This window comes from Monodon monoceros, unplaced genomic scaffold (assembly GCF_005190385.1).
Source record: "Monodon monoceros isolate NGI ecotype Baffin Bay Population unplaced genomic scaffold, NGI_Narwhal_1 Super_Scaffold_6, whole genome shotgun sequence".
In the NCBI taxonomy this organism is placed as follows: Eukaryota; Metazoa; Chordata; class Mammalia; order Artiodactyla; family Monodontidae; genus Monodon; species Monodon monoceros.
The window spans coordinates 19,075,709-19,099,355 of record NW_021703783.1 but is presented as its reverse complement, the minus strand read 5'-3'; the positions used below and the strand labels follow the sequence as shown (position 1 = coordinate 19,099,355).

The window sequence follows — 23,647 nt, the reverse complement described above, 5'->3', positions numbered from 1 at the left end:
TAATTAGTGAATTGTTGAAATAATGTGGCATCTTCTCTGTCAATGTGGTGACTTTTAGATTTCTCTGCTTATTAACAAAAGATCTGATATTGGAATGAAGTGAAATCCCCCCTACCAATCATGGTACAGGTGGATAACAATATGGTACTAAAACTACCCTAATACCATAAACCTTGTGACCAAAATGGTGAAATATCAATGGCATAATAAGAATGAAACTGAAGAATTACTCAATTCTTCATAAATTGAACTGATTGTGAAGAGACTGAGCTGGCAACAGTGCTTTGGCTGCCACCATGTACTGATTCCCTGCTTTCAAAAGTCTGATTCTTGGGAATTTCAACTGATTGCCAGAGGCCATTTTTGTCCAGCCTAAGGAACTGTTAACAAAGCCAGAGTTCTATTCACTCCTGAAAGTGTCTAGAACAATAGTTTTGAAGCTGGGCTGGGAGATACATAGAGATATATAGCAAGGAATGTCAATGTAGAGATAGTTGGATGACTCCCACTAAACAGTTACTGTGTTGATCGTTGCTGTCATACATTTGAATGGAATCAAGGAAAGGGCTATGAGGACACCTGAAAATCTTTCATAACTCATTCCAAGAAAGAAGAATTTACCTTAATGTTGCCTGTCCTAAAGTATATTCAAGGTTGTTTATATCAAAATTATACAAAATGAACAACTTATGTGGTGATTAACAAATATGTATGTATGCATATAAGATAACATATATATATGTTTTTAGATTAATTCTGGTGGTATTACAATGTCAGAATAATGCCTTTTTTCAATAAATAATAACTTTATTATATCTATATAAATTTATATGTATATAAATTTGTTTTGAAAACCATAGACATCTCCTGTTTCCCAAGAGCCATATCTTTATATATTTACTAAAAAGGAACAATACACTGTTAATGGTCTACTTTTATTTTTTCTAGATTCCTCTTGCTGATGACACAAGTCCTGTTTGAATCTACTTATAAGATTCTGAAGCCTGAACAGAGAATTTTGGCACTGCACTGGGTAGGAAAAAGATATATTCATAAAACACGTGATACACACCTTTGAAAAGATTGATTACTTTAAAAATGGAAGTTTATGTGCCTTCTCTTATTTTCAACTTATAAGTAAAGTATATGACATATGCATATAAAGCTATAATACATAGTCTTTTATGTTCAGATGACAACTGTATTTGTAATTATAATTCTCAACCTCATTATGAAGGTAATGTTTCTAAACTGGCAGATGAAAGCAACATTTCTTTTCTTTTCATTTCCTTAATGAGATACACATTTCTTAAAGTTGCAGAAGCTTTTTTTCTTCATTGAAAAATTTTTTTAAAAACATTTGTTGCTACTTTTCTATTATTGCTGAACAAGAAATATTCTGGGTCACAATGAGTAGGTCACACATTTTATAAAAATTTCCATGGGCTATTCAGTATTTCAGGGTATGTTTTTGTAAACACATACAAAAATACAATTTTGCTGAGGCCAAACAGATATTTTCCCAATTTGCTTGGCAGAAAAATTTAGTGGGCATCTATCTATGTGTGCATTTGTGAAATGCCTGTAAAAGTTATACTCTTGGGACCAGGAACAAAGTTTGACCACAGACCTAAAGTTGAAAATCCTTTTATCGTCCCGTGACTGTCATGTGGGTGAGAGCAGAAAAGGTTGAAGGAAAGGGATCCTATTGTTCAGAGGTTTGTCACTAGTAAAATGAAAAACGAATTATCTTTCTGTTTAGTCCTAAAGAGAATAGTGAAATAGTGGTATTCTTGCAGAGTAAACTAACATTTATTTATTTACTAATCCATTCTAAAAGTCATATGACTTACGCTTCTAGAACTCCAAGATACAAGTTTATTTGTGAAAACCCTTAGGTTCAGTGGTAGTTTTTATCGTCTTTAAAGACAGAATTGTTTTTAAATCCTAAAAAAAATTTTAAAAATATTTATAAATAAGACTTTATATATTCACAGATGAATGAATCAAAGTAATATGGAAGAAAGCATTGTAATGGTTTTTAATGATAACAGAACTGGAATAAGTCACGAATTATTGCAAATATGAAACTTTTATAGTTTTACAAGTATAAATAAAATTAAAAGGCAAATGGAAAACTGGGACTACTTCTAACAAATACAGCAAACATCACATGTATAGCTGTTATTATAAGAAAGACACTAACATTTTAATTTAAAAGATAACAAGATATAAGAACAAGTAATTAATAAAGCATGCAATTCTAATGCAAAATGCTAGTAAAAGAAATGCAAAGTTATGCTCCACTTAACGATCTAACTAGTAAAAAGTAGCTTCGAATAATAATGTTGTAACAAGAATGAGGGGAGTTGGGTGTTTTCAGTAATGTTGGAAATAAATTATATTTATTCAACCATAAAGTGATTTGACCATCTCTGTTAAGAGCCTTAAATGTTTCCAAGGCATTCTATGCAACATTTTCACTCTATTAGTTTGGAAAAGGTTTGGTTGCAAGCAATCCAAATTGTTTTAAAAAGGTAGAACTTTATATTTTCTTATGTGAAGTCTCTGTAGGCAGTTAAGAGCTGATTGGGTGGTTCCACAGTCAATAGGGACCCAGATCTTTCATCTTTGGCTCTGTTTCTCTGAACATGTGACTCTTACCTAGTGTTTTGGAATATCCAGTATTGATATTCCAGCAATCATGTCCGTATTCTAGCAACAGGAAGGAAATATTTCTAGAAGATTCATGCTCTCTCCCTTTAAGGACATCGTTTGAAAAGTGTCCATACCCCTTCCACTTACATTCCATTGGCTAGAACATAGTTTCATGACCATGCCACACTTAAAAAGAGCTTGGAAGATGTAGCTTTTATTCTGGAAGATAAATTTGGGGGAGTTATTATTGTGGAAGAATAAGAGACTAGATATTAGGGCTTAACTAACGTTATCTGGCAATTTCATTCCAAGAATCTAACTTAATGAAATAATTAAAGGAGACAAAATTTATGTAAATATGATCATTTTCATATGTTTATAATCAGAATAATTTGAGATTGACTAAATTGTTCAGCAATAAAGCAATAGTTGGATAAATCTGAATATATTAATCTTATACAGTCAATAAAATATTTAAAAATTTTTTGAAAGACATGAAATTATGCATGATGCAATGTTAAATGAAACAAGTCAGAATCCACACTAAAGATACAGTGTATCTCCAAATGTGTGTGTGTACACACATATATGTATGCACACACACATATTCAAGTGGACATATATATTACAAATACATAAAAAGTTAGCAGAAAAAATAGCTGAAAGTAAATACATTAAATATTATTAGCTCTGGATTATGGAATCATGAGCAACTTTAATTTTCTTTACAGTTTACACATTTTTTAACAAGTATAACTTAGTACTAAAATTATAGAAATGTAAAAAGTATGGGATTCACATGGGGGGGGAAGGGTAAGCTGGGAAGAAGTGAGAGATTGGCATGGACTTATATACACTACCAAACGTAAAATAGATAGCTAGTGCAAAGCAGCCGCATAGCACAGGGAGATCAGCTCGGTGCTTTGTGACCACCTAGAGGGGTGGGATAGGGAGGGTGGGAGGAAGGTGCAAGAGGGAGGGGATATGGGGATATATGTATATGTATAGCTGATTCACTTTGTTATGCAGCAGAAACTAACACACCATTTATACTCCAATAAAGATGTAAAAAAAAAAAAAAAAGTACAGAATTCCAAAAGGTTACATAAGTTGCTTAGTGCCTCTGTTTAAAATACTATATGTGTGTCTATTCAAGAAGAGATGAAATAGCTTATCACTCATCCTTTCTGACTGCTTTTTCTGAAGTCAGGTTGCAGTAAGCTTTCCTTCTCAGTAGAGCCATACAGCCACTCAGAAATCTTGATCATATTGCATCCTGGCTACCTTTTTAGGTTAGGGCAGATTGAGATACAGTTCGGTGGCATTTGACAAGCATGTGAATGTTGCTGTTAATCATGCAGATTTCAAAGGCAAAGAGCAAAACTTTGAAGACTTCTTCCTTGTGTATAAGTGAAAGAGGTTGAGTGCTGCAGTTCTGGATTAAGAATGTTTTCTTTCTATTTTTAAAGGATTTTTTACAGTATTTTGTTGCCTTAGAATATTAAAGGAGTGAGAATTTATCTCGGAGCTAAGTGAAAAGTCCCAATTAGATAGCAATCTATGAGAAATTCTTGGCAGAAATTAGAATGAGAGTGTTTTTTCCCTCTGAACCTAAGCTGACTTCACTCTTTGGAACTTGTAAGGGAAGCATAATGTTGAAAGGCATCAACTTTGGAGACACACTGTTTAGGTCAATTTCTGACTCGACCATTTAGGACTATCTACTGTTGGGTACATCTCTTAACCACTGATTCTGCACATGTAAAATGTAAATAATGATGGAAAATAGTTGGATAAATTGTATTATGCAAATACCACATGGACACTGGTGTAACTACACTGAGTAAACAAAATAGATTTTAAAGCCCAAACCATTACTGGAGATAAAGTTACTTTAAAACTGATTGAATTTTCAATTCAATAGGCAGATAGAATAATACTAAATCTAAATGTCCCTAATAACATAACTGCAAAATAGATGAAGGAAAATTTGACAGACTAGCAAGGAGAAATAAACGATCCACAATGGCAGTGAAATTAACTTAATAATTAATGGAATAAAATAGAAAAGAATCAGTAAAGGAGGGTAGAGTTGAAAGATAAGATTAAGAAACTTGACCTGTAGATATATATAAAAACCTTGCATACAACTGCAAAATTCACATTATTTTGAAGAACACTGGGAACAGTTACAAAAATTCACCATATCCTGAGTCATAAATTAGGTCTCAACTAATTTCAAAGAATTTGAATCATAGCAGTGAAATTAAGCTGCCAATGAATAACAGAAGTATGGCTAGAAAAAAGTTTCAAAATTAAAAAGAAATCACAGTAGTAATTATAAATATTTTAGATTAAATAAAAATGAACATCTTACGTATGACAATTATAGAATACCTATAAGAAGCATTTGCTGGGAAAGTTATACCTTAAATGTATTAGAGAAAAGAAAGAGTGAAAATTAATAAGCCAAGAGTTTATTTCAAAAACAACAAGATAAACTCAAAGTAGTCAAAGGGAGAAACGAATTAAAGTGCAAAATTAATGAAGTGAGAAACAAACGTATGAAGAAGAGAAGCAAGAAAGCCAAAAATTGTTGCAAAAGATGAGGAAATTTTCCAATCCTCTGATGAGACTGAACAAGAAAGTAAGTGACAAGAGGCAAATAACCAATATCAGAAATGACAAAGTGACATCACAACAGATGTGCAGATGTTAAATAGCTAATAATGAGTATCATGAACTTTACATTACCAAGTTTATGTTGGGAAATATGAAGAGTTAGATCAATGGTCAGATTCCTAGAAAAATATGTCAGTGGTCAAAATATTCCTAAAAAATATATAACTTAGCAGTATTTACTCAAAAAGAAATAGGAAACCTGAATAGTTCTATAAACATTACGGAAATTTAATTTGGTAATCAAAAATTTTCCTACAAAAAATTTCCAGACCCAGATGGCTTCACAGGCAAATTTAAGGAAGACATAAGTCTAATCCTATGTAAGTTTTTTTTTTTTTTTTCAAAAAATAGAAGAGGTAATAGTCCCCAACTTATTTTATAAGGATCATATAATCTTGATACCAAACTTGGCAAGAATAGTATGAAAAAGCATATTCACAGGCAAATTCCTCTTATGAATATAAATGGAAAAACTGTCAACCAAATATTAGCAAACTGATTTCAGCAATATATAAAAAGGATCGTTAATCATGAGCAAGTTTGTTTACTCCAGAAAATCAAGGTTTGCTGACATGTAAATAAACAGCCAATGTAATACAGATTAAAAGAAGGTATCACATGATTATTTCAGTTAATGCAGAAAAGGATTTAATAAAATGTATCATTTATTCCTTATTTTTTAAAGTTCTTAGAAAACTAAAAACAGGGAAGAACTTCCTTAGTTGAAATACCTATAGCAAGAATAAATTAAAATAGTGAATTGTTGGAAATTTCCTTCTATGATCAAAAACAACATCAGGATAGTTGCTATTGAGCATTTTTCCTGGAGATCCTAGCCAATACAATAAAGCAAGATAAATAAAAATTATTAGGATTGAAAAAGAAACAGTTGTCATTCTTGGCAGATGATATGAATTAATATGAGCATTTAAGGTTGATGCAAACAGTACAATATACACAGATCAGCTGTGTTTCTATATATCAGCATCAATTTTTGCCTAGTATTCATTAATAAGTGATGAGTAGTATCTCTATAAGGAAAATTGTGAAAGTTTAAGAAATATTTTAATATTTTTTAAATGAAATAAATGATGAGATAAACCATGTTCATGTACTGAAAGATCCAATATTGTAGAGATATCCCCTACCCCCAAGTAGATTCATAAGTACAGTGTACTCACAATCAAAATGCCAACTGCTTGTTTTGTCTTTGTTTCTTTGTTATTTGTTTGGGTAGTTTGTGTGTGTGTGTGTGTGTGTGTGTGTGTGTGTGTGTAATATGAAAAGTTGATTCTAAAATGCAAAGGACAAGAAGAGTCAAGAGACTTGTAAAGGGGGGATGGGTAGGATTACTTGCCCTATTAATATGAAAGCTCTATTAATTCAGAAAGTACAGCATTGCTGCAGGGGTAGACAAGTAGACAAATGAGAGAGGCTACAGCACTCAGAAATGACTCTTGCATATATGGACATTTTATTTATAATAGAGGTGGTACTTCAAAGCAGTAGAGAAATAACAGACTTTTTAATGTATGGTATTGGAAAAATTGATTCTTTATGGAAAAAAATGAAGTTGGATCCCTACCTCACACCACACACAAAAATCAATTTCAGTTGGTCACAAACTAAGTGTAAGAGGTAAAACAATAATCTGTCATGAGAGATTCTCCTATAAGAGAATCTAGGAAAATAACTTTATGACCTGGGAGTAGAGACAGATTCCTTAGATTAAAAAAGCACACATTCTACATTATTTTTTAAAATCGACTTTATTTTTCAGAGCAGTTTTAGGTTCACAGCAGTATGGGGAGAAGGTATAGAGATTTCCCATGTACCACTTCCCCCCACTCCCTACGCGCACGCACGCACGCACGCACGCACGCACGCACAGCCTCCCCCAATATCAACATCCCCCACAAGAGTGGTACATTTTTTACAACTTTTAACTGACATGTCATTATCACCAAAGAGCTCGTCATTTACATTAGGTTCTGCATTATTTTATTGTTTATCAAAGAAAACCATAAAAAGAGTGAAAAGACAGTATATGGAGTGGCAGAATAAATTTTCAAAGCATCATTGACAAAGGTGATATCCAGAATAGATTTTTTAAAACTACAAATCAATGTAAAACTTCACACAACCCAATAGAAAAATGGGCAAAAGAAGAAATCCAAATGGCCAATAATATGTCCAAATGTCAAAACATATGAAAAAATGCTTAATCTCAGTAATAGTCAAGGAAATACAGAATAATTACACAATGAGATCCCACTACACATACTTCAGAATGGGGAAAACTAAAATGGCTAGCAGGTCAAAGTAATGACAAGGATGCAGAACAACAGCAACATTCATACAGTGCTGGTCAGAACAGAAATTGGAACAACTACTTTTAGATATAGTAAAGTTAAAATTTATAGCCCCTACTTAAGCATAGCAATCCTATGCATATATGTATATATCCCATCAAAATATGTACATCCATGTATCAGGAGATATGTACAAGAATGTTCACAGGAGAAATACTTGTACTTGCCAAAAATTGGAAATAATTCAGTTGTCATCCACACTATGGACAGTGGTAGAATAGTCATACAATGAAATGAAATAATGAAGTGGAAGACTTTTAGTGATCTACTTGATACTAAGCGGAGAAAAGCAAAGACATAAGAATACATGCAGGATGATTCCAGGCAAACAATTATGTTTTTCAGAGATGCATTATAGATGGTAAAACTATAAAGAAAAGCAAGGAAACATTACTATAGGTGCCAGAGAGTGCTGATCTCTTGGAATGAGGAAAGAGGCTGAGCTGAAGGAGGGAGAATTTGGGTCAGGGAGCACTTCTGGCCCAAGGGAGAGTGACACTAATGCCCTGCTGGTGGTTACATGGGTGTGTGCTTTCTTACCATTTGCTTAAGTGTACACATTGTGTAGATATATTCAAAATAAGTGTTAAAATAGTGCAGCAAATAGTTATGATAAGTTTTATTTATTTCTTTAAGGGTGTATTATGTTTCATGAGGGCGAAATATGATTGCAAATAGTGTAAATTAAACTGATACATCTTTCAAAATTAGGTAAAATAATTTAAGATGCTTGTAAAGAATTTCCCACTTTGGAAATGAAGACTAATAGGGTAGTAAAATAAGCATTTATTCTTTCCAGTGTTCTTTTTCTAAGAAATGTAATAAAGGCTATCAGGCATTGCCATTAGATGGAATAGCAGTAAAATGTTTTGAGAACTATAAAATTATAAATATTTTATTTATATATGAATTGAAATGCATTGCCGTGTTAAAGCATTCTTTGCACATATCAATACCCACAAAAAGGCTTAGTTGGATATCAGATTTTATACTGCACTGACCAAAAATAACACAACAAAAATAAGTACTTCACATAGGTTTGCAAATTCAAGATTTTACAGAGGTAAATTGAGGATAGTGGTTAGTTATACCACTGGTGGCAGTTATTTTTGTTTTGCTTATCTCTTTCTGTGTTAACATTCTTTTAAAATGTCACTGCATTTATAATTATTTGCTTTAACCATTTAGCCAGTTAATTATTTGTGAACCTAAGTGGTTGTTATTTGTACACGCCTTTTGGTCACCTCTCTTTTACTTGCAAATAAGCAAGCTCTTTGCTTTAACTATTTGTCAAATCCAATCACTTTTTTTTTTTCCTCAGTCAGCCTTATCTAAAGAGTAAACTCTTTGCTGCTTGCAAAAGGAGAATAATCCCAATATATTGTAAATTGTCAAGTGAGTTCTTTATAATTAAAGATTACTCTGCAATATACAATTTTTAAGGCATTTATCCCGACAGGGTTCAGTGGCCTTTGAGAATGAGCCACTATGTTGACAAATCTATCATCTAAATTGTGCAGCATTAATGAGAACTCCGAGCAGCACACTCTTACATTTTAATGTGGGTGGCAGTTTAAGAAAAAAAAAAAAAAAACACCAAAACAAAATACTGAATATGATTGAAGTTGATTTTAAAAAGGTCTGCCACCTGTGGATAAAAATGTGCATTACTCTGAACACATAATAATTAACCAGACTGAAAGGCCATGGCAAAATCCAGTGACTCTCTGAAATCAAAACCCTGGTTATTATTAGAAAAAAAAAACAAAAAAAAAAAACAGAAAAAGAAGGCAGTGATTTCACAGTAAATTCAGATAATGGGTTTGTGATGCTACTTACCTGTACAACTAACCTTCCATGCTCTATAACTTAATCCACAGTTCTTTACTAACATATGGTATAATCCATTCCTGAAAGTACAGTCTTTGATTTGAATCCCTCATTTCTTAATTAATAACTCATTATGTGATCTTATATTTCCTGAATAGTTAAAATTTCTATATCTCATTCTTTCATAACCATTTATAACTCATTGTAGATCATCTGTTATTTTTGCACCTCAATCTCTTGAATAAGACTCCTTTTTCGATATACTTTCAGCTTAGTTTTCTCAAGTTAACCTTACAAGTAAAAACACCATGCATATTTAAATATAATAGCACTATATTCATAATTTCTTCTCAACTCAAAATTATTTGTTTAAATGCCTGACTATGCTTGATTGCCTTTATGCTCTACCTACAAATATCTAATCTCCATCTGAATAGTTTAACATAAAGTTATTAAGCTTATTTTCTGGGTGTTTCAAGTGTATGTACATATAATGCACTGGGGGAATTTTATTAGCACAATTTGAATTGCAGAGTTCATTTCAAAATGTACATCAGCTTAAGTAACATAATGCAGTCATTGTAGAGATGCTCCATTGTACTGGTCTCGGAACAAGATATTGCTACTTGAGTAGCCAATGCTGACCCACTTGAAGGAGACCTAAAACACTAGCCTGGAAGAAAATAATGGTTTATGTATTGTAGAATTCCTCTGGGCTATGGCTCTTAGCTTCTTGATTGATAAAGAATAACGAGAGAGATTCATTTAAAATATCATAGAAAAATTAGAGTTCTATTACTTTTATTTAAAAGTCAGATGATAATAATATGTCTTAATCCTTTAATAACAACTGCTTGAACATTGTACTCTTATTCAGCAGTTGTTTGTAATAAAGAGGATTTTTCCTTCCAAATAAAATAATGCATGAACTGTTGACCAAAAGGCTTTAAAATAATGTACGTGAGCAGGCAATTGCTTATTTTTGTGTCTTTCTTTAGAATACTAAGCAACAAAGAAGCAGTTCTAACAATAATAATTTAATTTGAGAAAAAAACCTTGAACCCAAACAGTCTCCGTAGAACTTTTTGCATAATTAGGTTATATATCTTCTCAATGGAAGAAGTCTTGCCCACGGTCACATTCTGTAAATGAAAATACATTTTGCATAAATTAGTGAAGTTGAACTGCTGAGATTCTTTATAAAATGTAATAAATATTTCCTAATTTTTAAAGTAATTAGGAACCATAATTTTTAATTTTCTTTGCTTATACATATATCTATTCATCTTTTAGAGAATTTAGAAAACAGTTGATACTTTACAGTGAATAATTGGTGCTTTATAATATGAAATGAAATGACATAATATAAACATGATGTTTGAACTGTAATTAGGAAATTTCATTCCCTCTTAATATGGTAAAGCTTTTTGATACAGTGTCATTTTAGGCATATTAAATCTGTGTGAAAGGAATGAACACTTTTCTAAGTATTTAGAAAAAAGTTAAATTTCTATACTATTGTCAATATAAATTCTAGGAGGATTAAAGTTTTAAATTCTTAATAAAAGAAACTCTAGAGTATTAAGAGATAGTGTTGGTGAGTATTTATATAAGTGGAGGGAGAGTTGGAAGTTATTTTTCAGCATTACACCAAAGGCAGAAATCACAAAGGAAAAATTTTGCTAGATTTGATCACAAAATTGTAAAATCTTCTTTGCATCTTAAATGATAGAACTGACAAACAAATGAGGAGCTGGGAAAGGTATTTACAATATATTGGGTTTAATGATATACAATAAATTGCCATTGGCAATTTCATATGTTAATTATGAAATTAAAATATCAACTACTTACAAATTAAGGGAAAAATAGAGATATAATTTGAATATTCAGTTAAAAGGAGGAAATGAGATGGGGACTAAACATATAAAATTTTTTTTGTAATAATTCGAGACACGCAAATTAATCGTGAGAACCTAGTTCATTTAGCAAATTGGCAAAGATTAAAAATGCACAATAACCAATGCTGAAGAGATTGCAGTGAGATGAGACCTCTCACGTACTGAGGCTAGAAGTGTCCATTGTATTGCTGCACCAAAGATTCAGTTCACACAGTAGACATTAAAATTTGTTAATGTTGATGCTTGTGCTTCTAGTAAGTTATGTAATATTACATATATGTAATGTGTGTAGTAACACAAAATTTAAAATAAAAATATGATTTTGGGGCTTCCCTGGTGGCGCAGTGGTTGAGAGTCCGCCTGCCGATGTGGGGGACACGGGTTCGTGCCCCGGTCCAGGAGGATCCCACATGCCGCGGAGCGGCTGGGCCCGTGAGCCATGGCTTCTGGGCCTGCGCGTCTGGAGCCTGTGCTCCGCAATGGGAGAGGCCACAACAGTGAGAGGCCCGCGTACCACACACACAAAATATAATAATAATAAAAATATGATTTTGTTACAAAAATGGGCTATGCATTAAAAAACGTTGTGGTGTTTGTGTATGATAGAATATTAATTTCATGTAAAAATGTTGGAATGACATGAGAAACCAGGACCATCATAAATATTCAAGAAATATTTGTTGAATGGATATGTGGGTGTCCGTGCCTGCACACACACACAGAGGTGTGTATCATGCATAGGACAAAAATACTGACAGAATATATGCTAAAATAAAAAAAATAAAATGCTCAAAAGCTAGATTACAGGATGACATCTGATTTTTAAAAATTTTCACCTTTTTAATTGCATGTATTAGATACCTTTCTTTAAGAAATACATCTTACTTTCATTTTAAGAAAAAATACATACTATTTTTTAAACTATAAACATAAGTGTAGTAATCCATACATCAAGGAGATTTTCTCCTATGTTTTCTTCTAGTTTTACGGTTTTGGGTCTTATGTTCAAATCTGTTATTGTCCATTTCAAGTTAATTTTTGTGAGTGGTTGTAAGATAGGGGTCCAAGTTTGTTTTCCTGCACGTGGTTATCCAGTTTTCCTGACATCATTTATAAAGAGACTATCTTTTTCCCATTTCTGAGCCCTCAATTCTGTTCCATTTTATGCCAGTACCATACTGTTTTGATTATTATAGCTTTGTAGTACTATACTAGTTTGAAATCAGGAAGTGTGATACCTCCAGCTTTGTTTTTCTGTCTCATGATTGCTTTGGCTATTTGGGTTTGTTTGTGGTTCCATACAAATTTTAGGATTGTTTTTTCTATTTCTGTGAAAAATGGCCATTGGAATTTTGATAGAGATTGCATTAGTAATCCATAAATGTTTTTCTAATAGTAGCATTTCTGTATATATAGATTGCTATATAAACATATCTATAAATTCTTTATTCTAATTTTTTAATTGGAAAAAAATTTAGGAAGACCACAATGTTTTGCAGAATTTTCAGTACATTAAAGTCTACATGGCCAGGATAATATGCTATAACACTGCCTACAAGTTTATCTGGGACTTACTCAGAAAATCCCAGTGGTAGAGTTGGAGTTGTACTGCTTCAGAGTTGATCTGTGTCAGGTCATTGGACAGTTCTTCATGTTGTGACAACGTTTGCCTTCGTTTGAATTCCACTTGGTCCCACTGTCACTGACAGCAGTAACCCAGAAATAAGAGTTTTAGAATACTTGGAAAATTATTTCTGGATTGTGTATAATGGACAAAAGGTATCATTTCTTATTAAGATGTTCACTTTTGAAAACCATCCTTAAATTCTTCTACCACTCACCTAGCATTTTCATAGTCCCTTTTTAAAAAATGAAGCAGTTACCTCATTATTGTGAGCATAATTCATGTCTATGAATTCACAGATGTAACTGCAGTTGGATTTTTAAAAAGTTCTCCTGCATTTCTCCCTTTTTTTTTTCTCACTTTCATAACCAAATCCCTCAATAAAAAGTGATTATTGGGGCTTCCCTGGTGGCGCAGTGGTAGAGAGTCCACCTGCCGATGCAGAGGACGCGGGTTCGTGCCCCGGTCTGGGAAGATCCCACATGCCGCGGAGCGGCTGGGCCCGTGAGCCATGGCCGCTGAGCCTGTGCGTCCGGAGCCTGTGCTCCACAACAGGAGAGACCACAGCGGTGAGAGGCCCGCGTACCACAAAAAAAAAAAAAAAAAAAAAGTGATAATTACCATAAAATGATCCAGAAGATGAAGCAATTTATTAAAATAAAGTAAAATGTATTCGATAGATTGTTCAAATGAACTATCTTTTTGGATTAAAAAAATTCTTTCACAAAATGAATTCTGTGTTCTTCCACTGTCCAACATACCTCTGAAGGATACATGAATTTTGGTGTGTGACCATTTATTCTATTTTTAAATTCTATCTGTACTGATATTAAAAAACATAAACAAATATTTTAATTTTAGGAATAGGAATAACTTTTCAATAGTAAATAATACGTTTTGAAAAGAAAACGTATACATTAAGACTAGCAATTTTAGAAAGGAGTAATACTTATTGAGACTTAACAGAACTCAAGATTTTGATAGACCCTTAAATAGCAAATATTAAAGTATTTATGTAATGCCATTGGAATACAGCAGGATAGGTAAACTAAACAGAAAAGGAAGGTCAAAGCTAATTTTAACCTTTGTATTTGTTTAGCAAACTATTGTATTTATTGTATTTATCCCCTCATCTCTCTCTTCTGTTTTAAGGGTATTATTATTTAAGAGCAAGAAAATTTAGGTCAGAATACCCAAATTACGTGAAAAATCAGACCTCAAGACTATCTGTGAGGCAGAAACAATCCAACTATTATTTCTGGTATAAAAATTTTTTTGAATAACATCATTTGCCCAGAAGCTGTTTTCCAACCTAATAACTCTTGGAATTACAATCTAAAATTTCAGGAGGGTTAAGGCTGTGTAACTACTAGAAAGTATAAGTGTGCAGGAATGTGACCAGAGGTGAAATCTGATTTAAAATTTCTTTGAGGAAGCTCTGGTTTGAAACAGTAGCCCTGAGAAAGTTAAGAATACTACATAGATAAATGTGGCTCAGCAAGCTTGTCTTAGTTAAACATATACTAAATACTTGCACAGCCATCTCCAAGACATTCATTAACTAGGGTTTTAATCTATTTTCTTGATTTTAACCATCCGGTTCAATTCTCCTTGAACAAAATTACTCAAAATGCACAGAAATATGGTTCAACACATTCTATATTGGTTCGTCTTCTTTTTGGTAATTTACTTCATGAGGCATTTTGGAGGTGATGTGTGATGCACACCAAGTCTGTTGTTGGCAGACCCATTTTGGATGTGCCTACCATCTTTCCACTCCAGTATTTTGTAGAAGTTGTGTCAAGAGTTGGTTGGAGAAGAAGGAGGCAGAAGGCATCTCTGTGTAGCTGTTATGCCATCAACGTGCAAAGCATGGTGCTCGTTGTTGCAGAGGATGCAACCATACGTAAAATGGGATCCTGCGTCTAAACACTGTGATGAAGTACTGGGGTGTAGTTGGGGGTGAGTATGGCAAAAGTACATGAGTCCCTCTGGTGAAAGGCAGAATGCCAAGATCCATAGCTCACTTCTGAGTCCTTCGCTTCTGAATGCTGTCTTTGGTATACATGCCGGTGTTCTCAAGATGAGGTCAGCTTGCCGGTAGTTTAATCATAGGCATTTACTTTAACGTTTGGCTACGTAGAGAACCTGAACTCCACTTCTTTCAGAAACAACGATTTCAAATTTGTTGCCCCGCAATGTCTAGGAGAAACCCAATGGTGACAAATGATATTTTGCAGATATGGTTTGAGGGGTATGCATTTCTTTTGAGATGCCCTGAAATCCACCTCTGAACTAAGCCAGGGATGCAGAGCTGTGTCCTTGCCTTCTGAAGACCCCAAGTAAGTGACTTTTATGACCTATGCTTTAATGTGGTGTCATTGGCCCTGATTGAGGGCTGCTGTAAGAGAGAGCCCCGTAAAACTCATTATGCCTACCAAGAATTGCGTTGCAGAAGTATTTCATTGCAACCTGGCATATCTGTTCTATAAGACTACTTGGGAGAAAATTCTAACTCCTCTTATCAGGTGCTACTCCTGATGTATAATATTTACTTATTTATAGAAAAAAGTAGGTGCTGTATATCTAAAGCATGAATACATTTTAAAACTCTTTTTATACTTTTACTGTTCATCCTCTTTAATGCTTAAATCAATGTGACTAAATTTTTTAGTAGAAATGTCAGCTGAAGGGGGGTCCAAAGGTATTAACTTATAAAATAAATACATCATGGGGATATAATGTATTGATACAGCATGGTGACTATAGTTATTAGACTATTTTTATCTAATGATGCCTGTGTATTGTGTAACTGACCAGTGTTCCTTTAGTCATTCACTACTAGAAAACTTAGTGCCAAGTTTGGAGTCTGCCTAGCCAAAGGTATAGACATTGATGGAATGTATTTACCATAATTATACCCTTCTTTTTGTTTTTACTTCCACCATCTCATATACTTTTAACTGATATTCTCTGTTATATTTCATGTATCAGAGAAGGAAGAGGTTTCACGGGCAGGGAATGAAGTAGGGACACGCTGTGGACAAGAAGTGAGAATCCCAAAAGGCATAGCAAAGACAGTAATATTTGAGGTGGGCCTTGAGTGGTGGAAACGAGGAGAGCTTGAGACAAGCATGAGCAAAGGTTCAGAGGAAAACTGTGTGGTTCAATTTGGCTCAGAAATATTAAGGCAGTAGTGACATAATCAGTCTGTAAATTTCAGATTGTTTAACTCAATCTGAGGAGCTTATGCATAATCTTATCTAATTTGATAAATAATAAGATTCCATTCTTTTTTTTCTTCCATAAGAAAAATGTCAATATTTAGTATGCTTTGTCCACTACAACAAAGCTTTCTCTGGTATGTGGTATGGTATGGATTTGGGGGGAGGGGGAAGTGGGGGCATTCAAGAGACCAAAAATAAAATGTAATATAAATTCTCCAATAGAAACTGTATAAATGCATTTAATGAGAGTAGGTGTTGGTAACCATGGCAAGTCTGATTAATACAAATTCGTTTTAATGATACTTCACTATAGAGCCTTATGGCTTATGTACTACCAAACTGTTCAGGCTGGGTCCACCAGCTAAGTTTTTCCTTTTTTCTTTTCTTTTCTTTTCTTTTCTTTTCTTTCTTTCTTTTCTTTTCTTTCTTTTCTTTTTTTCTGTTAAGCATGGTATTATAATAAGTAGATATCGTCATTGTATTGAGTATGCATTTTTTAAAAAATTGAGGTATACATTGACATGTAACATTATATTAGTTTCAAATGTACAACAAAATGATTCAATATTTTTATATATTGTGAAATGATCACCACAATAAGCCTAGTTAACATCCATCCCCATATGTAGTTACATTTTTTTTTCTTGTGATGAGGACTTTTAAGATCTACTCTTCGCAACTTTCAAATATACAGTACAGAATTATGTGTAAACTATAGTCACCATTCTGTACATTACATCCCCATTTATTTCGTTATAACTAAGTTATAAAGGATACCCTTCAGCTAACTTTCCTTCTAAAAATTTTAGTCTTATTGATTTAAGCCTTATAGAGGGTGAATAGTAAAAGTATAAAAAGAGAGTTAAAATTGTACTCTTGCTTTAGATATACTGCAGTTAATCTTTTTCTCTAAAATGTAGTATTTCCTGTTTTGTCACAGTCTATATTTTAAATCTGACAAGAATATAGCTAACATATGTTGAACACTCATAAGCACTTTATAAGCATTTTACATGTTTCAGCTTATTCAGCTCTCAGAACAATTCTATGAGGTAAGTTTTATTATTATCTCAATTTTGCATTTGGGGAAACAGGGGCACGAAAACATTTTCAAGTCTTGCTCAAGCTTACACAAGAGAATTAAAAGATGCCATCTGTATCTGAATCTAGACAGTCTTGTTCTAGAGCTTATACTCTTAATAGTATACTATTTCATGAACCCAAAGTTGAGGGAAGTTATTACCTAAATGTAATTTCTCTCCAAAGACTGAAAATATGGACTCCTTATTAACTTTCTAGATTTATCATCAGTTAGAACTCCAGCACTTCAGAAAGAGAAAGGAGCTAAGAAGCATGTGATCCACCGTACCATTCATTGCGGAAAACCTCTTCACAACGATATGATAGATAATTCCCCCTCCTCATTGTAGATACTTTAAATTAAAAGAAAAATTTAATGCGTCCCAAGAAAGTTCATTCTACTTTGGAGCAGCTCTGTTAGAAAAGGATACCACCCTAAATCATCTCTTCTCCCCTTCACCATAATTTTTATACCAATTAGACATGAATTAAAATGTATTGGTCAGCAGTAAGTGTATTGTAATAATAATCATAGTTAACATTTATTGAGTACTCACATGTGCTGACACTTTTAATGCTTAATGCTTTCCATGGATTAACTCTTTGACCCTCATTAACAATATGGATACTGAGTGAGAGGGAGGTCAAGTAATTTGCCTGAGTTCACAATTAATAGTGAAAACCAAATTTCTATCCCCATACAACGCAGTACCAAACTCAAGCTGTCTCCTGAGTTACATTCATCCATCATGCTCTTTCTCCTCAGGCAACCCCATCTCTTATCATTGAATCAACGAAGAAAACCTCTTGATGATGCCTCTTGGGAGATTACCTCCTTTCTGCTGAGACAGCTTTTTCTCTTCTCTTTGTCACTTCCTACCCACTCCCCGTCACACTACCCTTGCCACCCCTACTCTCCCAAGTTACTGTTTGTGTCAGCGAGGTAGGTCTTTTCAAGTTGTCTTTCCCCTAAGTGTTTATTATTTCTATTTCTCTATCTTTGCACATGTGATTCTACTTGCATTTTTTTTTCTTTTTTTTTTACTCTCATCTCACTTTTTAACCTCCAATTCATCTTTGAAAGTCGAATTTAATGCCAGACTTCTTCAAGATGAGTTCGCTGTAAAGAACAAGCAAAATAAAGTCTCCCCACCTTGCTAAAAACTTATTTATAGAATTATGGAATCTAAGACATGCAAGATGACACTAGACAGTATTTAGGCTGGTTCAACTTCACAACCATTGCAGAAATTCTTTTATATCGTTAGTTATAGATCATCATCAAACTTGAATGTTTTTAGTGATGTGTATTTCATTACTTTTCAAATCAGTCTGATTCATTGTTTGACACCTCTGTTACTTAGAAAGAAAGTTTTCCCTTTTAACAAGTCATATTTTCCCTCCCAGTAACGGCTTGTTATTGATCATAGCTCTTTCATTTAATCAATTTCATTGATTGTATTCCACTTAGCACTTTGTAGTATGTTAATTGTGTGGTTCTCGAGATATGTCTCTTTGGTAAGTCTGAAAACCCATTTTAGTTAGAAATCATAATTTATACTTTTCTATTTCACTCAGTGCCTTATATACTTTTTAGCACAGGCTAGGTATACAGTAAATAATAAACAATGCATTGAACTATGCTAATAGTTCAATATATGTGCCTATTTATATGTATTATATATGTATAATTATATAAATCAAAGTGGATTTTTTGTGTTAACCTGGCATTTACACACAATAGTAATAGTGCCCAAGGATAGCTAGAGTAATCCCTAACAATTGTGAAACTTATTTTCTCTCTCTGTCTCTCTCTCTGTCTCTCTCTGTCTCCCCCTCTACACACACACACACACACACACACACACACATGTTTTCACTTTGAATGTATGGGATGCCAAGTCCCTAAGGTGTCCAGCACACTTTTATATCGTAATTTTATGACAAATATTTCAGATATTTTAATCTAATTTGCTATTTAAGAAAGACTACTAGAAATCTAGATCCATTATCTATTGAATGGAAACCTAGATAAGATAGTGTCTTAACTCCTGGAGAGGTGGGCTAGAAGAGTGGTTAAGAGTGGAGCTTTTGAGCTCAGCAGTCCTTGACTGCTATTAACTAGCAGTGAGATCCTGAACAACTTCCTCAATTTCTTGTTGCTCAGTTTTTCCATCTCTAAAATTGAGATAATAGTACCTATTTCGTAGAGATTTGAGCATTAAATGGATTGATGTATAAAGTACATAGAGCACATATCTAGACTTCAATAAATGGTATTACTGCTAACAAGCACTCACCTTGTATCTGAAAGAAACATTGTAGCTAAGATAATATAAGAAGTAGCTCTAATGATCTCTAGTGATCAAATTTACTTTAGTTTTTTTACAAAACTCCATAGATCTTAATTTTTTTAAGAGAAATTCTTATGATTTTTCTTTTCAGCGGAACAGCTAGTTCAAGAAACTTTACTGTTTAGACATTTTCTAATATTGGTTTAACATTTCTATGTGTTTAATATTTCTAGTATTTGCTTAAGCAAATAATATGTAACTATTTTGATATTATTAACAGTGTTATTATTGGAAAATGGCTAAATCCTCATTCTCAACTTAGTTTTGACTGCTGAAGAATTTAAAGCTACAAATATATTTAACAGTGTCAAAGGAGTTTAGTTTTATAAGCCAATAATGATAAAATGCTAATATGATGTTTTATAGCACTTTACAGTTTTTAAAGTGCTTTCTTATGCGTTATAAAATGCTAACATAGTAATTCTCATTTATAGTTACTACTCAAATGTAAACCGTACAGCCCATTTTCCTTTTATCAGCTGAGTCTAGCTAAATTCAGGGAACTTTTAGAGGCTATGGGCTTTAAAAATAAAATTTAAAAATATATTCAGAGCCACCGGTTGTACAATTAAAAGCACTGTCACCTGACTCCTTGTGTGGGAAGCTGGAAAAAGGACTAAATAAATACTGGAGCTTCAATCCTGTCAATCTAAAATTTAGAATCTAAATTATGACATAGAGAAACCAAAAGTCACCCGGAAAAACTTGGTGCATCATTTATGTATACATATATATGTAGTATATGTAAATGTATATAATAAACATAGGAAATTATTATTTTGAAAAACATGGTTTCTCCAAAAATGCAAAGCACAAGATCAAATGAGAAAATGATTAAAAATTCAAAGATGCTGATTTGGAAATTTTGTTTTTCCTAAGGACTTTCTCTGACTTTTTAATTAACTTGAATACCCTTCTCTGCAGGAAAGAAGTAATTAGACTATGGTTCCAGGTATAAGGTAGCTGATCATGACTTTCTGTACCCACAAAGCAAAGCCGGCCACCCATACTTATGAAAGCCCTTTCCCTTCTCTTCACACTTCCAAAGGGTTAACAGAGAAGTGCTCTGCTGTATTGCTGATGGTTTTCTCCACGGAAAGCCCAGTGGGCTCTTTCAAGGGACTCTAAACAATGAGCTCAGTGAGGCTGTTCTGTCTAATTACTCAAAGGCAGGGATGCTAAAGAGGAATTAATGACAGTTGACAAGTGCAATTAATAATTATAGCAAAGCTGGGAGTCATGCAGCAGGCAGATGACAATAACGGGGTAGCTGTACATGGCAGCTTTCATTGGTGTGTGCTCTGTGTGTGTGTTTAAAGTGAGAGGCTTTGTGCAGGATGGGCCACACTTCATGCTCACAGGGTAGAAACTATAATTCAGCAACTCTAATGGATCAAGTCAGTCATATTCTCATTCATGCTCTCTCCCTCTCTCTGCTTTTTTTCTCTCTCCCCTCCCTCCTTGCTTTCAGCTCTTCCAATTTGGTGAAAGAAACATAGTGTAACTTAAACAAAACTTTAACAGGAGAGAGCTACAGTTTAGCTTGCAGCATCAGCTGGTGACAAAGCTACTTAAAATTCCTGGTGGGCAACTGGGAGGAGAAGGGCCGGGAAAAGGCGGTCGCAGAGGTGGGATTTCCATATCAAAGGGCAAGACTTTGGCTCTGAATGGTAATTAAAGTACCCCGATTTCATCTTTGTGGTCAAGTCATGAAAGGGGAAAAAAATTAGAGAATTCTTCACTCCCTTCAGACTCCAGAAAGGAAAGCCGTAAATTAAATGAAAGTTGAGCTAAAAGGTGTCTAACATTTCAATCTTTGCATCTAATAGAAGCTATGATTTTTCTCAAGCATTTATTCAGTTCACATCTTCATTCTGCCCTGATTAGGAAGGATATAATGTCTGCTTACATTTATTGCGCACATGTCTCAGGCTTCCTGAGTTTGCAAAGGGTATCAGTTTTCATTACGCTGCCTTGGCGCCCCAGTCATTGGGGAAGTGTTTGTACACTTTGAGCAAAACTAACCTGCTTTAAGAATTACTTCTTCAGGTAACCAAGAAAACATACGCTGATGCCACGTTCACTTTTAGATAGCTGTTGCTATGACTTGGCAAACACTTGTATCTCCGAATGCTGCAGGTTTGACGTTTATTTGCTATAAATTGTGCCTCTTCTTTCCTGGACTGCTGCAGCCATTTTACTGTCTCTTCTTCAACACTCCCATTTCCAAGGTCATTGCCTTGTGAAATAATTATTTCAAATTGAAGTATGGGACGTATAAGCAGTTTCACGTTTGTTAAAGAAGAATGCCACTTACGTTCTGGGAAAGAAGGATCTAGAAATCTTATTTCATGTTTTTGGATGAGATGTAGAAATCTTATTTCATTTTTTTGGATAAGATGTTAAACTTGGACCTACCTCTCTATTCATTAAAGATCACAGAGCTTTTTTTTTTTTTTTTCCCCCAAAAGAGCCCAGAAGCCTGGCCAAACTCCAATGTAGATAATTACATTCCACCTACCTAATTCCCTAGCTGCTTTAATTGGAAACAATTCCACTGTACTCTCCGTCCCCCTTACTTCTCGTCCTTAAACTGCTTTGTAGCTTCTAAGACATCTTTCACAAACTACCATAGAGCTTCCACCCACAAAGTACTGTTTTGGATTTGGGGTAAGATAAATTATACAGCCATGGATTAGTACTTAAAGGTTTGCTCAAAACAAAACACAAACACACAACTCTAACTGAATTTCAACTCACCTTCTACAGGTACCTGGGACCCAGTGTGCTAAGTGCAAAGCTGTTTTCATAAAAATAATTAGTCCATGAATTCTCAAGATGATATTGCCACTAAAAGGGCAAAACTTGGTTTTTAGGAGGTAAAAAAGCTTATCCTTTGGATGCACAATGCACAGATACATATACAGTAAATATACAGTATGTCTGGTATTTTAAAATTTCACAGGGGGGCTTTAAGGGAAAAATTATAAAAAGGTTCATTGGGGAGGATGATAGTGAAAAAAATACTGAGAGACACTGATTTAAGCCTGTAAACACCTGTGTTCATTGACGGTGCACGAGAGGAAGAACGGCAGAGGCCAGGAGAACCCACCTCCATTCTTTTTGCCTTGCTTTCTTTTCTTGTTTCTCTTCATTTGTTATTGAAGTCTTTGATACAGACGAAGAACCAGTGTGATCTATTCCTCTGTTTCTTACCTCTTCTTAAAGAGTAACATGGTTGGACCAATGGAGTACAGTAATGAATAACTGAGGAGTTACACACTAATGAAAGCACTTAATAGAAGGAAGAGCAATCAAATTAAAGCCCAAAGGAGAAAGATCACATTAAGATCTTTCTTAATGTGAAAGATCACATTAACATTGAGTATAATATATTACATCCTGACTTAGAATTATCATTGGAAAGATAGTAGGAAATATTAGTTATATATATATTTTGAGGAAAAATATACATTATCTTTTAGACTTTAGTAGTTAAAGAAAAAAATTAAAAGAATACCTATGGATTGGATATAGTGATACATTTGCTAACTTGCTCTTCCAAGAGAGTGTACCGACTCTGGGACATCACAAAACAGTTAAGAATATTTAAAAACGGTGGCCAGATGAGACCCTTGGTCCATCTAGTTCAGTATTGTGCAGTGGCACCAAGAATGTGTTTTATGGATACATTGTTAACCTATAGGTCAAATAGAAAATGTTGACAACACCCAAATAACTAACTGTAGCTTGGGAAGCAGTGGATGGTGATGGTGTTGGTCACACTTATGTGGCATGAACTCTGAGTCAGGAGCTGTTTAAGCATTTTACTTATACTAACTAATTTAATTCTCTCAAATACCCTGAGGTAGTTACTTTTTCCGTCATCCCTATTTTTATAGATGAGGAGGTTCTGGCA

General features: G+C 33.9%; 1 protein-coding gene across 4 annotated transcripts in view; it reads left to right on the top strand.

Moving 5' to 3' along the window:
• Positions 1-23,647, top strand: part of SOX5 (SRY-box 5) — a 999,335-nt gene that overhangs the window by 268,095 nt on the left and 707,593 nt on the right. For all 4 annotated transcript variants that reach the window (XM_029204642.1, XM_029204643.1, XM_029204639.1 and 1 more), the window contains exon 3: positions 949-1,033. The gene's annotated coding sequence lies outside the window, so the exon portion shown is untranslated. The remainder of the gene's footprint in view (positions 1-948; positions 1,034-23,647) is intronic.